The 17,811-nt window shown below is 31.4% G+C and overlaps 1 protein-coding gene across 3 annotated transcripts in view; it reads left to right on the forward strand.

Annotated features, from left to right (window-relative positions):
* The window catches only part of LOC114328092 (proton-coupled amino acid transporter-like protein CG1139), a 170,757-nt gene that overhangs the window by 26,156 nt on the left and 126,790 nt on the right, over positions 1–17,811 (forward strand). The window contains exon 1 of one of the 3 annotated variants that reach the window (XM_028276849.2): positions 14,288–14,445. The exons of the other annotated variants lie outside the window; for them this stretch is intronic. The gene's annotated coding sequence lies outside the window, so the exon portion shown is untranslated. Of the gene's footprint in view, positions 1–14,287; positions 14,446–17,811 lie in introns of those variants that run through there. 3 annotated transcript variants of the gene reach the window in all.

Consider the following 17,811-nt stretch of genomic DNA (forward strand, 5'->3'; position numbering starts at 1 on the left):
AACCAAACACAAACATAAATTTTTCTCGATATAATATCTTTCGCGAAGATAGACCGCACGGTTTTGGAGGGGTCGCAATATTATTAAATAAAAACATAAATTTTCGGAATAACTTAGATTTTTATAAAATAAATAATGTAATGTGTGTTGCAGTAAAAGTCATTTTTAATCAAAATATTTTAAATCTATATTCTCTATATGCAAAACCTAAACTAGGTATATCGAAAAATGAGTGGGTCAGGTTCTTTAATAGTTTAAACAAACCATTTTTAGTGGGGGGAGACTTCAATTGCCATAATAAAATATGGGGATGTGATGAAACTGATCGCGAAGGGATAAATCTTTTTGAAGCTATGGAAGAATGTGGACTTAATTTCTTAAATGACGGTTCGGAAACATTAATTCGGAGGTCCATAAATAAGAATAAGTCAGCTATAGATCTAAGAATTTGCTCAAGAGATATCTATTATAAATGCTCTTGGCACACAAAAAATATGAGTCTGGGTTCAAACCACTATCCAGTAGTTATCTAATTTGCACATGATAGTAATGTAAATACCTGTTTTGATAATAATGATATAATTAGAAATAGAATTAAATGGGATATTAAAAAAGCGGATTGGGCAGTTTTCTCTTACTTGTTAAGCAATAAACAAAAAGACAATATAGGACAAAATAGAGAACAAGAATAACAAATGTTTTATGATTCTATAAATGATGCTAGTAAAATTAGCATTCCAGAGAAGAGAAAAGTGACCAATGCAAAATTTAATAAAGCATGGTGGAATAATGAATGTAGGGAGGCTATTAGACTACAAAAAGAGGCCTTTTTACAATTTAAAAGAATATCTAATCAAGAAAATTACTTCAAATATCAGCAAGCATATATAAAAAAATTATTTTAAATAGTAAAAGAGCCTCATGGAAAAATGTATGTAATAGTTTGAACAAAAATACACCGGTGGGTAAAATATGGAGTGAGATTAGAAAATTAAAAAACGCCTATAAGCCACCTAAAAATCCAATAGTTGAAAATGAATGGATCGAACTATTCTTTAACAAAATTGCCAGACCTTGGGTCCTAGAGGAAGAAATTACATGTACAACGAACAGTACAATCACTGAAGACAGTAAATTTCTAACAGAATTATTTAATTTGGAAGAGCTTAAAAATTGTTTAAAAAACAATAACAACTCAGCTCCAGGAAAGGACAGTATTCACTATAGTATGCTATATAATTTGCCTATTCAAAGAAAAATACAACTACTAAATATAATAAACCGCATATGGACAAGCATGGAAGTTCCAAACTCATGGAAAGAATATATTATAGTCCCAATTCTCAAGCAAAACAAACCCGCAAATTGTCCGGATTCATACAGAGGCATTTCGCTATCGTCATATATCTTGAAAACATTGGAGAGAATGATTAAACAAAGATTAGAATTTTGGCTGGAGAAAAATTCTCGACTCTCTCCAACACAATTTGGACTCAGAAAATCATGTTCAACAATGGAAAATTTATCACACTTGGTACTAGATGTTTACAACTCATTTTCTACTAATAAGTCAGTTGTGGCTACATTTATAGACGTCGAAAATGCATATTATAATGTTAATCTGGTAAGCCTGTATCACCAAATGAAGAAAATGGGAATCCCAGATATACTATGCTGGAGAATTTATAAACTTTACAGTAATAGAATCTTGTATATCCAAATTGGGAATAAACTATTAGGTCCCAGAATATCAAACACTGGGATACCTCAAGGAAGTATTCTAAGCCCAATATTATATGCTATTTATACCTCGGATATAGGTAAAAGCATATCAAATAGTACCCAAGGTAAAATATTACAGTTTGCAGATGACATATGTATTTACGTAGACCAAAACGAGATAGAAAAGGGCTGCAACATAATAAATTAAGTAAACAGTTGTTTACTTGAAGACTTGTATCACTTAAATTTAACAATATCTTTAAATAAAACAAATTTGCATATTCTCCAGAAAGCAAAAACTTCCCAAACTAGTAAAAATACAAAACGTCCAGTTCAAAGTTCAACCTAAAATTAAGTATTTGGGGATGATATTAGATAGAAAACTGAGCTGGAAAGACCATATTGAATACATTGTGACAAGAGCTGAAAAAGGTTATAATGCATTACGAGCAGTAAGTCACATAACTTGGGGAGCAGATGCCAATATTTCATTAATAATGTACAGATCATACATAAGATCTATTTTAGATTATGGATGCATATTTTATAATCAGGCAGCCAAAACTCATCTTAAAAAAGTAGACGTGTTATCAAATAAATGCCTACGATTATCTATCGGAGCTCTCATAAGCACCCCATTGTCAAATTTAAGTATAGAGTGTAATGAACCACCACTATACCTAAGAAGAAAAACTCTATGCGAAAAGTTTATACTTAAAATATTGCTAAAGAGAGTTTAATAGGGGATAAGTGTCAAAAACTTTTTATACATGACCTAACGAGTGAATACTGGAAGAAAAAACCTTCTTTATTACTTGCTGAAACATATAACAATTTGCGCCAATTTAAAAATAAATTATACACATCAAAAATATCACCCACATTTCAAATATATCTAAATAGCATTCCTAATATACAGCCAATTTACATGAAAGATTATTCGAACTTCCCAGCGAATCTAAGGAACTCTATGTTTAATGCAGATATAGAAACACTATGCCCACAGTATTACCAAATTTATACAGATGCCTCCAAGATTAACTCTTAAGTTGCTGCTGCCATATGGGACCCTAAAACACAGTACAAAGAAGGAATAGGACTGGATGAAGATACTACGGTATTTACAGGCGAACTAATAGCAATATTGAAAGCAATGCAATACATAGCCACGATCAACAATAACAACAATAGATTCGTAGGCAGCTTTAAACTCCACATTTTAAAATTAGCTACAATCGTACAGGGTGTTCCATATGATGGTGGCAGACCAAACTTATGTTTTTTTAAATGGAACACCCTGTATTTTATTTTAAATTTGAAATCTGCTTCACTTCCACATCACAACAATGTAAAGTTTTATTATGTTATATCGGGTATTTAAAAAGTTATAACCCATATTACCTGAAAATCGTATCAAGTTTAACTTTCTGTATAATTAAAAAAGAGCATAGGAACATTGATCTATTGCAACCATAGTTTTTTAATAATTGCTAAAAATTATAAAACATATTCGTTTTCATAATATTCGTTAAATCAAATACAGGGTAAGTCAAAATGCAAGTACATTTTTTTCTTGGTAATTTTAAATAGAACACCCTGTATTTTATATCACTATCGAAAAGTACTAATATCGTACTTCAAATTTTATGAAGTACTCCCTATACCTAAAGTTACCAGTTTTCTAGATATTTTTATTTTTCCATCAAAGTATTAATTTGGCAGATATTTTAACGTTTACCAATAATTATTGTGAGTTGGCATTGATTGATTTGTCAGAAACTGACAGTTTGACGTTATTGTTTATTAATTCAGTATTGGGGTACACCGTAAATTAGCAACAATTATTATTTAGTAATTCAGTAATTAATTCAATTTAAATTAGCAATAATGAATTTTACTACTCATGAAATGGTAGATATAATCTGGATTTTGGGGAAATGCAATAAAAATTCATTACTATCAGCTAGAATTTATCAAGAACGGTTTCCAGATAGGCGGCAACCTAGACAAGATACATTTGAAAAATTGAAAGATCGATTTAACCGCACTGGTTCAGTGAATTATGAAAAACATGAACGAACAAAAACTAGTGTGACAGAGGAAAACGAAATGAGTGTGTTGATGGCAGTTACAGAAAACCCACACACAAGTATAAGGAGTATTTCCAATGAACAAGAACTTAGTTACTCCTCTGTTCAAAACATTCTATCTAAAAACAAGATGCACCCTTATCATATTCAAAAGCACCAAGAATTAAATAATGATAATTTTCAGAAACGAATAGCATTTTGTGAATGGGCCTTAGAAAAAATTAATGAGCAGAGAGATTTTTTTGATTATGTCCTATTTGGTGATGAAGCTACATTCCATCGAAACGGTTTTGTTAATAGGCATAACTTTCACTACTATTCAACAAGTAATCCATACCACATAGTAACACATAGTCAAACAAGATGGTCTCTAAATATGTGGGGAGGTATCGTCGGTAACCATGTAGTAGGACCATATTTTTTGAAGATAATTTAAATGGTGAGATTTGTTTATATTTTATCGTAAATTAGTTACCGATATTATTAGAAGAGGTTCCACTTAATACACGTAAACAAATGTGGTTTCTACATGACGGTGCTCCTGCGCACCACAACGAATTAGTACGTGGTGACCTTAATGATAAGTTTGGTGAAAGATGGATCGGAAGGGATGGACCGGTAAGGTGGCCCCCAAGGTCACCAGAGTTCAATAAAATGGACTCATTTTTTTTGGGTTACGTTAAGAACGAAGTATATAAAATACCTCCAACAACAAGAGATGATATGAAAAATAGAATCCGAATTGTATTTCAAAATATTTCTTTACAAACGCTTAGTAATGTAAGCAACTCTTTCAATGGCCGCTTTCAAGTAAGCATAGATGTTTTGGGAGATTTTTTGAACACCTTACTTAAGTAAGATAAGTTAAAATTACTGTTGTTTTTTATTTTTTTGTGTTGTTATTTTTTTTTATTTTCCGTCGGTTATTTTATATAAATTTTATTTAAAATAAATTGTTTTCTTTTCTGTGTCGTTATCTCGTTACTGATAATAAACAATAATGTCAAACTGTCAGTTTCTGACAAATCAATCATGGCCAACTCACAATAATTATTGGTAAATGCTAAAATACCTACCAAATTAATACTTTGATGGAAAAATAAAAATATCTAGAAAACTGATAACTTTAGGTATAGGGAGTACTTCATAAAATTTGAAGTACGATATTAGTACTTTTCGATAGTGATATAAAATATAGGGTGTTCTATTTAAAATTACCAAGAAAATAATGTACTTGCATTTTGACTTACCCTGTATTTGATTTAACGAATATTATGAAAACGAATATGTTTTATAATTTTTGACAATTATTAAAAAACTATGGTTGCAATAGATCAATGTTCCTATACTCCTTTTAAATTATACAGGGAGTTAAACTTAATACGATTTTCAGGTAATATTGGCTATAACTTTTTAAGTACCCGGTATAACATAATAAAACTTTACATTGTTGTGATGTGGAAGTGAAACAGATTTCAAATTTTAAATAAAATATAGTGTGTTACATTTAAAAAAACATAAGTTTGGTCTGCCACCATCTTACGGAACACCCTGTAAGATTGTAACTAATTTTAAAATGTGGAGTTTACAGCTGCCTACAATTTTTGTTCATAACTTTTTTTGTAATTTTTACTAAAACAGATCTACTGAGCTTCCTCATACTAATCAATCACCCTGTATATATGTAGACTTAGGTTTGGTCAATCCTTAGTTCCAGAACATAAATATAAAATAGGATTGTCTGACACAAACTGTTGTGAATGTGGAGAATGAGGATCCGCAGAACATATGATATTAGACTGCAAACTAAAAAAAAAGAAGTAGAACATTTTATAAATCAAATTCATACTAAACAACACGTAAGAAAACCTTTTAATTTACAAACATTGATTGCTACAAAAGATAAAAGTATCTACGAGATCCTAATTAAACACATTAATAATATAAAACTAAAATTGTGAAATTATATATATATATATATATATATATATATATATATATATATATATATATATATATATATATATATATAAGTTACCTTTGTTTACCCCATTTGTTGACCCTCCTTTCCGTGGTCTGGTCTTGTTTGATTTTGCTCTGAAAGACCCCTGAGCACTTATGTATCCCAGTTAATAATCCTTAGAGTTATGAAAAAAAACCATAATAAATAAAAAAAATAAATAAATAAAAAAAAATAAATAAAAAATAAATAAAAATAAAAAATAAAAAAAAATTATAATATAAAAAAAAATGAAAGAAGCTATCATTAAAATAAATAAATACTTATATTTGTAATTCATTATTATCAAATAGGTCATTCATATTCAAAAATATAATGAGAGTATAACAGATATTTCATAAGATTTTAGTTAGTAAACAAATTTAGTTCGGCTAATGGATTAAGTCCACAGTCAAGAAATCCGATAGCACACACACATCTGCTATGTTGTCGCAAATTAAGACAGCATCATCAGCATATCGTATGTTGTTGATCAATACTCCATTCACTTTGATTCCCATCTCTGCATCTTCCAAAGACTCTTGAAATATGGCTTCCGAATAAGTGTTAAATAAAAGAGGGGAAAGCACACATCCCTGCCGAACACCCCTTCTTATATGCATGGATTTGGATATAGAATTGTCTATTTTTAATTGTGCTGCCTGATACCAGTACAAGTTTTCAATGCATCTTATGTCTTTTTGGTCTATATCATGCTTTTTGAGGATCTGCATTAACTTGTGATGTTGGACACGATCAAACGCTTTCTCGTAGTCTAAAAAGCACAGGAATACGTCCTTCCTCTGATCGTAACAATTTTGGAGCAACACCTGTGTTGCTACTATTGCTTCTCTTGTTCCCAAACCTTGCCTAAACCCAAACTGAGAATCACTGATTTCCCATTCACATTTTTTGTATAATCTTTGATGTAGTATTTTTAAGAATATTTTTAATGTGTGACTCATCAGGCTAATGAGTCTGTGATCCTCACATCTTTTTGCATTGACTTTTTTGGGTAGGAGAATAAATGTAGAGAGCAACGTCTGTTGAGGATAGCAACCAGTTTCATAAATAAAATTAAATATTTTATGTAGTGCTGAAATTCCCCTTTCATCTAGTAGTTTGATTATTTATGAAGGGATTTCATCAGGTCCAGGTGCCTTATTGTTTTTTGAATATAATATTGCCTTTTCTATTTCCTCTTTAGTGATTAAACGGCCAGTCAGCTGGTCGTCTGTATAAACTTCACTCATTGGTCTTTCGTCACGAAAGAGCTCCTGGATATAGTTTTCCCATATATGAATTTTCTCTTTTACACCTAGCACTATCTGGTTATCCTGATTAACTATAATAGTTGGTCTTCGTTTTCTGTATATTCCAGCAGTCTCTTTAAGCTTTTTATGTAAATTCCGGTCGTCGTGCTGTCGTTGTAAATGTTCTAGATCGATACATTATTGCTTAAGCCATTCATTTTTTGCTATTCTTATCTTTGCTTTTATTTGCCTGTTAATGTTTTTATACATATTGCTGCAATCTGGGTCATTCTTATGTCGTCGTCGTTCATCCATTAGTAATAGTATTTCTTCTGTCATCCATTTTTGCTTCTTGTTCTTTGGTTTGTACTCCAAGTTGCTTTTCATGATGTCTGTTACAGCACTTGTAATCGTATTCCATGTTGGTGTTAGATCTTCGGTAATGTTTGTCGTCAATATTTGAATTTGTGTGTTTATTTCATTACTTATTTCTGCTTGTATCATTGGATCTTTCAGTTTATCCAATGCGATCTGTTGTTGAGTTTCAGGCTTGTTTTTGCATGAAAGAGCGATATTTATGATGGCCACTAATAGTACATGGTCAGAAGGCACATCTGCTCCAGGATATGTGCAAGCTCTTTTGACAGTTGTGCTGAATCTACCGTTGATGAGAATGAAGTCTATCTGATTTCTTATTATGTTCTGAGCTCTATCGGCTGGAGATTTCCAAGTATAAAGGCGACGGGGGTGGAGTTGGAACCATGTGTTGGTAACTCTCATGTTTTCTTCCTGACAAAATTGTACAAGTTGGTCACCCTTTTCGTTCGTTGTTCCAAGACCATAAGGTCCAACTACATCTTCAAAGCTGCCTTTCCCTATTTTGGAATTAAAATCTCCCATAATTATGTTAACATCATATTTCTTTGTCAATTTAAGCAATTCTTTGATTTCACTATAAAAGTTTTCCACCTCTTCATCTGCTGCATCTGCAGTTGGTGCATAGACCTGTATGATGTTGAGATTATTTGACTTCGCTTCAAGTTGTACCAAGGCTGTGCGGTCGGAATATGGTACAAACTCTGTGACAGCTCTCATCAATTATTTACTCATCATAATCCTGACGCCTTTTCTATGATCGCGGCCATCATTGCCTGAGTAAAAGAATGTTCCGCTCTCTGTGGTGCATTTACCGGATCCAGGCCACCAGGTTTCTGAGATCCCAGGATATCTAGATCGATTCTGCACATTTCTTGAGTTAGGTTAGCCAGCTTCCCGGCTTCACTGAATATGCTTATTTAATTTAAAAATAAAATAATTCTACCATACTTTAAAAAAAATCACAAAAATGTGCTTGAAATGTTGATTTCAAACCCTACGCTCCCCTTAAGGATAGCTAGACAAGATTTTTATAGGCAACCCATGCAAGTCATGTTTGTCTATATATGAAATTTAATAAATCAAATGTTTGGAGGCAAATAGTCCAGTCGCCAGGGGGGATACAACGGCCTCCTTTATTCAGATGGACTTACCCAAGTTTTTTTCATGTATTTTGACCCGTAGAATACGAATTTTTTGGGTAACAGTTGATCCGGATGTCGATAAGATTGTTATTAATCAAGAACTTGAGGAATTACATAACCGCGATCTTTCGCAAAACAAAACATTTTTTGGAATTTTTTGGGTCATTCTAAGCAAAACATGTTTCTACAATTTTTTTCGTAGGATGGCTAGTTTTCGAGATAACCGCGGTTGAACTTTCAAAAAATCGAAAAATTGCAATTTTTGAACCCGAATAACTTTTGATTAAAAAATAAAATAGACAGTCTGCTTACCGCATTTGAAAGTTTATGTCAAATTATATCGGTTTTAATTATTTGCATTGCTAAAAATTTATTTTTTTATTGTTTAACAAAGCTATAAACACATAGTGTTTCCCGTGCCTTTACATGCATTTTAACGCATGCTACGTAGAAATAGCCTCGATTGCACTAGTACCTATTCTACCTACTCGTTAGATTTTAAATGAGAAATCATAGAAAACATCACTCACGCACTAGGTGTTTGTAGCTTTGTTTAACAATAACACAATAAATTTTGAGCAATGCAAATAATCAAAACCGATATAATTTGACTTGAACTTTCAAAGGCGCTAAGCAGAATTGCTATTTTATTTTTTAATCAAAAGTTATTCGGGTTTAAAAATTGCAGTTTTTCGATTTTTTGAAAGTTCAACCGCGTTTATCTCGAAAACTGAGCATCCTACGGGAAAACTTGTTAGAACATTTTTTACTTAGAATGACCCAAAAAATACAAAAAAATGTTTTGTTTTGTGAGAAACCTCTGTTATGTAATTCCTCAAGTTCTTGGTCAATAACAATCTTATCGACATCCTGATCAACTGTTACCCAAAAAATTTGTATTCTACGGGTCAAAATACATGAAAAAAACTTGGGTAAGTCCATCTGAATAAAGGAGGCCGTTGTACCCCCCCTGGCGACAGGACTAAAAGCAGATGGGTGGAGGTTGACCTAAATTCAGATCTTAGACTATATTATTATTAAAGTTCGGATTTATAGGCAACAAAAATTGAAGAAAAAGGCGCCTATATAGGCAAAGATTTTTATTAAAAAAGGTAGGAATATTAACATTTAGGCAAAATATAGGCAATAAAGGAATATAACTTATTATTTATAACCACTTAAAATTTTATCATTAATAGAAACAACTAAATGTTTTTCAATATTTTCGGTCTTAAAACTATGTCTTCGATCACTTAAAATTAATTTGTACATTGAAAACGAACGTTCGACATCGACAGATGTAATTGGAGTATATTTCAGAGCGGATAATAAATCTGGCATAATTTGTAATTCCTCAGAAAATTTCCCATTCAAAACTTTAGCAACATTAGATAAAAACGAAAAACCTTCATTCTTGTCGAAAACATATTTCATTTTTTTTTTTTAATTAATTGACCGTTACTTCCAGGTGCCGATTTAATTTTCGTCTTTAAATTATCTATTAATTTTACTGACTCACATAAATTTATCTCTTGTTTTTCTAATAAGGTAATTGTGGTAACTATTAATTTATAATTGTCATTGATATAAGCGAGTTCCTGTTTCAATTTGGGATTTTTTATTATTTTTTTTGCTTCTCGAATGGCTTCGGAAATATCAATATCAAATTCTGACATAACTAATTCTATTTCATTGCAGTGTTCAAAGTAAAAAACAAACTGCTTCGAGCCAGGTTCCACACCTTGTAATTACTGGTTTAGGTGGCAAAGGGACACCGGGAAGTCTGTCTTTATATATTTGCACCCTCAACGGAGCCTTTACAAAAAGTTTTTTCATAAAATCTATAAAATTATTTACCAACGGAAACAGATTTCTTATTTTTTCAGCAATTCTATTTACCCCGTGGGCTACACAAGTGCAATCAATTAAATTAGGATTAAAAATCTTTAAATTAACAGCAGCTTTTAACATATATGCCGCAGCATCTGAAAGCATTAAAACTATTTTATTCACTGGTATAGGGTTGGGTAAAAAGATGTTTGTTAAACTATCTTGTATAAATCGACTTATTGTTAAATTGTTTGTTTTTTCCAATTCTTTAACGGCAACTAAATAAGGTTTTCTCGCAAAGTTTCCGTTCAAAATTCCAATCATTAAATTAGCTATATACCTGCCGCATACATCTGTCGTTTCATCCACGATAATATACAAAAAATTGCCCTCTAACTCCCGCTTAATTTTTGAAATACATTCCACATAACATTTTTCCACAGTATGTTTTCTCAATGTACTCTCGTCCGGTAAGGATTTATTAAGATATTTTTCGAAAAAGCATTTAAAACTAGGGTTATTAACTTTATATAGAGGAATGTTGGATGCAATCATCATCTGGCATAAATCAAATTTAAATGCGTCTTCCTCCTTTTTTTTTGAACTGCTTAAACTATCCCGCAGAGATATTTGGGCTAACTTAGAGGAATTTAATTTTTCCAAATTACGTTTGTGAAGTGGGGTTCCACAATGCTGGTCAATAAAGTACTTTTTTCTACTTGAAATCTGAGAATTTAAAAAAATTAATTAGAATTCTAAAACCGCTTCAGAATTTAGTTATGTTGTGGGACGAGAAAAAAAAAGAGAAAAAATAAAACTTACCGATTTGCCGCATGGTTTACAAAATGCTCCATCTCCTTCTAGAGAAAGTTCCGAATAAGGTGCGATCCATAGCCTTAATTTAGATGTCATCTTTTCACACAAATGTCTAAAACGTTTTAAAACGTGTTCTTTGCTTTTCGGTATACGCAACAAAACTAAACTAGGATATAGCAATTTGTGACTAAACGCTGATACAGTAACCAACTGTACAACTGATAATAAACTAATAAAGCTTAGGGATTTCCAAATAGTTAACCCTCAAGTCTCGATCAGGTACATTTTCCTAGAAATCTGTTATATAAATAAACCATTGATATTTTATTATTGACCCAAAATTTTATTATAGAATGGTTTAGTAATAGAATAATATCATGGGTAGTACCATGAAATTTTAAAAAAGGCACAAATAGGCGGAATTTACGAAAAAAGGCAAAAAGTGCAAAAAACAATTATAATAGGCAAAATAGGCAAAAAAAGGCATTTTGCCTATAATCCGAGCTTTAATTATTATTATAATGTATACTTCCATAAATAAATATTTATAAAAATATTCGTCATTCTAAGTGTTGCATTTTTTTGTGACTACATACAGGGTGGGGTATTAGTGTGACAAAGTCCAATTACTCGTTTGTCGTAAGAGATACGAAAAAAAGTTATTTAGATAAAGGTTGGGGCACACATAGTACCATATTTTAAAAATATTTTCAAATATACAGGGGCATCCGTATTGACAGGATGACACAAACCTATGTTTTTTTAAATGGAACACCCTGTATATTTTCACATTTTTGAATTCTCCTCGATGTTTACTTTCTTAAAATATATGGTTTTGTAATATTATACGAGGTAGTTTAAAAGTTAATTACGTTTCTTTGTTAATTTCGTAGCAAAATCTACACCCTGTAGAATTGTAGTGATTTGATATCATATTTTTTATCTACATTCAAACGATTTTTAGTATAGTCTGCTACTGTTATTCATGAATAGTATAGCGAAATGTTTAATTTTAGTATACAGGGTGGGTCGAAACTCGGAATGACTATTTTCTGAGTTTTCTTAAATGGAACACACTGTATTTTAGTATTGTAATGAAATTATATTTTATGGTACTTTTTTATTTCTTAAGCATTCCCTATACCTAAGTGCTTTAATTTGTAAGTTATTCGTCATTCTTTAAGAAAACATTAATTGCAACAAAAATTACGTAAAATTTCATTAAGTAGCCGTGAAAATATCCAATCAAAAGTAATTTTTCGAAAAAAAATACATAGCAATCTAGCCTGATCCTTCATTTATTAATATTGGATGAGATATCCAAATACATTCGTAGTTAAGTTTGTTGGTGCTTAAAATATGAATCAAACATACAAAATTCTGCCTAGTTGGCTATGTCACAAAATTTGCTTAAACATTTGACATTATACTATTTATATAGTTCCAGTTGATTTGATACCATTACTAATATTAATTCTTCTAATGAGGAATGGATTAAAATGGCTTTGTGCTAGGGGAGTATAACAAAAATGAGCTACTTGCAATAAAAATTTATCATCAGCAATTTCCTGATAGACGACAACCAAAAAGAGAAACTTTTGAAAGTATACTAAAACGGTTTCAACAGACTAGATACTTAGATTGTAAGAACGATTGTACTAATATGCAGATCCTCAGTGACACTAAGGATTACATTTAATTGTTGTTTTCGTCACTTACAATAGTTTTTATTCGAGTAGATTTATCATAATCTAAGTGATCAGTCCGTTGAAACCGTTCTAGTATATTTTTAAACGTTTCTCTTCTTAGTTGTCGTCTATCAGGGAATTTCTGATGAAAAATTCTTATTGCCAGTAGCACATTTTTGTTATGTTCCACTAGCACCAAAATCTTATTATTCAGTTTCTCATAAGAAAAATGTATATTAGTAATGGTAACAAAGCAACTAGATCTATAAAAATAGTATAATGTCAAATGTTTAAGGAAATTTAATGTAATAGCCGACTAGGTAGAATATTGTATTTCTTTATTAATATTTTGCGCACCAACAAATTTAACTACGAATTTATTTGGATATTTCATCCAATAGTAATAAATTAAGGATCAGACAAGATTATGATGTATTTTATTTTCCAAAAATTATTTTTTATTAAATATTTTCACAGCCACTTAATAAAATTTCACGTAATTTTTCTTACAATTAATATTTTGCTTAAAGAATCACGAATAACTTACAAATTAAAGCGCTTAGGTATAGGGAATGCTTAAGAAATAAAAAAGTACCATAAAATATCATTTCATCACAATACTTAAATACAGGGTGTTCCATTTAAGAAAACTCAGAAAATACTCATTCCGAGTTTCGACCCACCCTGTATACTAAAATTACACATTTCGCTATACTGTTAATGTTTAACAATAGTAGACTATATTAGAAATCGTTTGAACATAAAATAAAAATTTGATGTCAAATCACTAAAATTCTACAGGGTGTAGATTTTGCTACGAAATTAACAAAAAAAGTAATTAACTTTTAAACTACCTCGTATAATATTACAAAACCATATATTTTAAGAAATGAAACATCGAGGAGAATCCAAAAATGTAAAAATATACAGGGTGTTCTATTAAAAAAAACATAAGTTTGTGTCACCCTGTCAATACGGACGACCCTGTATATTTGAAAATATTTTTAAATTATGGTACTATGTGTGCCCCAACTTTTACCTAAATAACTTTTTTTCGTATCTCTTACGACAAACGAGTAATTGGACTTTGTCACACTAATGCCCCACCCTGTATTATTACACTCAAAGTATACTTTTTAACTATATTTATTATATCGTATTTATATGTACAATCTTACAATCACAACATTTCTTCCAACAGCGAAATGATTTGAATTCAAGGTAAAGGAATTTAAAAATACTCTAAATTTTCTACGCTCATCTGAATTAGAGAGCACTAGTGATTTTTATATAAAATTAATGGGATTGAATGAAACAAACTATCGTGCCAAGTTTGAAATTGTATATTTAGAACAAAATTTACTGCTCAAAGTAGGCGGTGAAATTTCAACAAGAGTTACATTATTTTGTAGTTTACATGTGGTTATAAGGACGAAGAGGTTTAGTGCGCATTTTTTTAAATATGTATTTTTTAATTTAAAAAATAACTAAATAAATTTTAAAAATCATGTGTTAAGTTTAAACTTGGTAAGTATTTAAAATTTCGCAGTTTTTATTGTTTTGTGGTTCTTCTTCTTCTTTTGTCATCATAACCCTGGATGGGTCTTTGCCTGCCTAGCGATGTCCTTCCATTCGGATCTCTTGTGTGTCCTTCTTCTCAATTGTCTACGTTCATGGTTTTCAGGTCGTCTTCCACTCCATCCTTTTTTTCGCCTTCCTATAGGCTTCCATTGTAATATTTTCTTTGTTATTTTTTCATCGTCTTGTCTCTGCACATGTCTCAGCCATTACTTCTTCTTCAGATGAAAATCCACTATTGGATGTTAGTATGTTAGCGATAACATTTTCCATTAACTCTCTGTTTCTTGCAATGTGTATCAGAGATTGTATGTCGTTAATCCCTGTCCATTGCTTTATGTTTCGGACCCAGGACATTTTCTTGCGTCCTATTCCTCTCTTGCCTTCAATTTTACCCTTAAATAATTGATGGGTTCGACCGTTACTTGATGGAAGTTCATTTTATCTAACAATAAAACACTGAAAACGTTTGTTTTCTATACTTCCACAAACTTTATTACAACTATGTGACTACAGCTGTTTCGGCAGAGTGCCTTTCTCAAGTGATTTAGATTACTATGGGTTTGCCTTTTTAAAGTCTTCAACTGAAGAGGTTGAGGAGTGGGGAGCTGTTTGTCTCGAGTTGGTCATTCAGAATTATATCTGTAATTTTCAATTTATTAATTTCCATAGATTCTAATAAAGATAGCTTATGGCCTTTATTTTGAATATGCAGAATTTGAAACTGTTCATTAAAAGAATGATTATGATCTAGAAGGTGAAGTGCGTATGTAAAAGTGTCTGTTTTTCTATTGTTAAAAGACCTTTTGTGTTCTGCTATCCGTTTGATTAACAAAATTTTAAACCAAAAACTCCATAATAAAGCCCTGAAATTAGTCTATCCACCACCACATAAAGAACCCAGTACCTTCTGCTCTATCACATATACTGGCAAGATACATAAAAAAGAAAGGAATAACACCAGCTTTCAGAACTAATAACAACTTAAGCAAATATGTTAAGAACAATAAGAGCCGAAAGAGAAAACAACTACAGATTGGTGTTTACAAACTAACTTGTGGTGACTGTCCGAAAACTTACATCGGTCAAACTGGCAGAACGTTTGACAAACGGATAGCAGAACACAAAAGGGCTTTCAACAATAGAAAAACAGACACTTCTACATACGCACTTCACCTTCTAAATCATAATCATTCTTTTAATAAACAGTTTCAAATTCTATCGCCATATTTTACGTTGATTTTCTGGGCTGTAACACATATAGGTATTTGTTACACATGTCGCATTTAGTAGTTTTTTAAAGAAGGCCCCATTTTCAATTCTGCGGTGGGGCCCCGACGGAGTTTGTTACGTCACTCGTTACCAGGTACTGCGGAGATCACATACCGATGTCATATTCGTCGTTAGCGACCCCAAAATCCCCCGAGTACTGATTTTTGATTAATTTTTTGATGAATTTGCCGAAAGCTCCACAAGACGAGGTAAACAGTAGATACCCTGGGCACCAGGTACTCCGAAGATTACTTATGACATCATATTCGTTTTCAGCGACCCCAAAAACCCCTCGAGTAACAAAATTGAACTTATTTCCGCCGATAATTGACGAGTTCTGAATTTTTTTTATTGTCTCTTTAAGATGCTCTTTAAGAATGCATTTTTTGTATGTAGTTTATCAATATTATCTCATGGCTAGGGGTCACAAAGTTTCCTGGCGCATTCACGAATTGAATGCAAAAAAACATTATTAACGACGTTCTACACCTTCGTTGCGGGGTATGCCTCTCAGAGGAAAGGGGGGAAACTTATATGCAAGCGAAAGTTGGTAACAATGCATTTATAGCAGAATACTCAAATCATATGTTTCAGTATTGAATACTTTATAAAAATAAATTATAATAAATTACGGAAATTACGGAATAAATTACGGAATTATTTGTAATAAATAAATTAAAAATAAATGGTACGGTAAACAATCCTCATTTTTTAGTATGTTATTTCTAACAAAAAAACCTTTAATTTAAGCACAAATAATTAAAAATCGTAAATTTGGGTCAAAAGTTATTAACTTTTTAAGAATTCCCATAAGAGCCCATGTTAAAACTTAACTTTGACCCTTAATAGTAATTAAACGGCACGGTAAAACAATTTTTAAAAAATCAAGTCTTAGTTTTTTTAAGTAAACTATAACATACTAAAATTTCATGCAAATCCTTAATTCTTTGCCAAAGGTGTAAAACGTCGTTAAGATTTGTCTTGTCGTTTCTTTTTCGGAGGTAAGACCGACTTTAGTGCTTTGTTGCTTCGCCTATTAGTATTGTCTACAACAGCAACACATTCAACAAATACATTAAAATAAACTTTAAGGACGTAGTACAGAAAATTACGACACGTCTCATAACTTGCTTTTCGATGTCCTTGATATTATCAAAGATAAGCTATGGGATATTCTAAATATTTAACGACGTTGAAATATATGTGTATCATAAATGTTTTGTTAATTGGGGTAGAATCCATATAGTAACTGAATAATTAGCGTTCAACTCCTAAGGCGGGTTCTCATTAGTCAACCTCATTGATCAATAGCGCTGATTCTATGCAACTGAACATAGAATTCAAATTCACACTATTTCAAGGATATTGAATTCGGTCTACAAAGTGCTAACTTTAATAATCGCTGTAAAGAAGAAAATTGCGCATATTGGCGTTCGCATTGTGTGTGAATATTTAAAAAACGTAATTAAAAATAGGAAAACAAGAACATCTCTCACTGTCTTTTGCAATGGAAAAACCTCTTAAACGTTTTGTTTCGGACAATTCGCTTGGCCGAACCAAAACAATTTGGGTTTATGGTTTATACAGATCATCTGTTCGTGTACCACTTTTATTTGCTTTTAATATTTTATTCAGTTCATTTATTTTTAATATTGTTTAGAGTCAGGGTTTCGATTTCCATTCCAAAACGATTCCAAAACTTCATAGCATTTTTCCCGCTTTATTATACATCGCGATCATAAAATTCGGGTCACCTTTAAAATCACCGATATTTCATTTTTAACGAGCTTTATCGTAAATAATAATAACACAAATACAAACTAATACATGTTTCTGACAATTATTGTCGGCTTAGCGATTTCCTTTGTAACAAAGAATTCCTATATTGCCGATTTCGCAGAAAAGTTCAAACGTGTCAAAATGAATGGTATCTATAACTGTCAAACGCAGCGACCACCGTTTATTATTGCCGTTATAATTGTTCATTAGTGTCATTATTAGTGTTTATTATTGTTTATTTTTTGCCAAAAATGCCTTTGACTG

The sequence above is a fragment of the Diabrotica virgifera genome, chromosome 3, assembly GCF_917563875.1.
Source record: "Diabrotica virgifera virgifera chromosome 3, PGI_DIABVI_V3a".
NCBI classification, from domain to species: Eukaryota; Metazoa; Arthropoda; class Insecta; order Coleoptera; family Chrysomelidae; genus Diabrotica; species Diabrotica virgifera.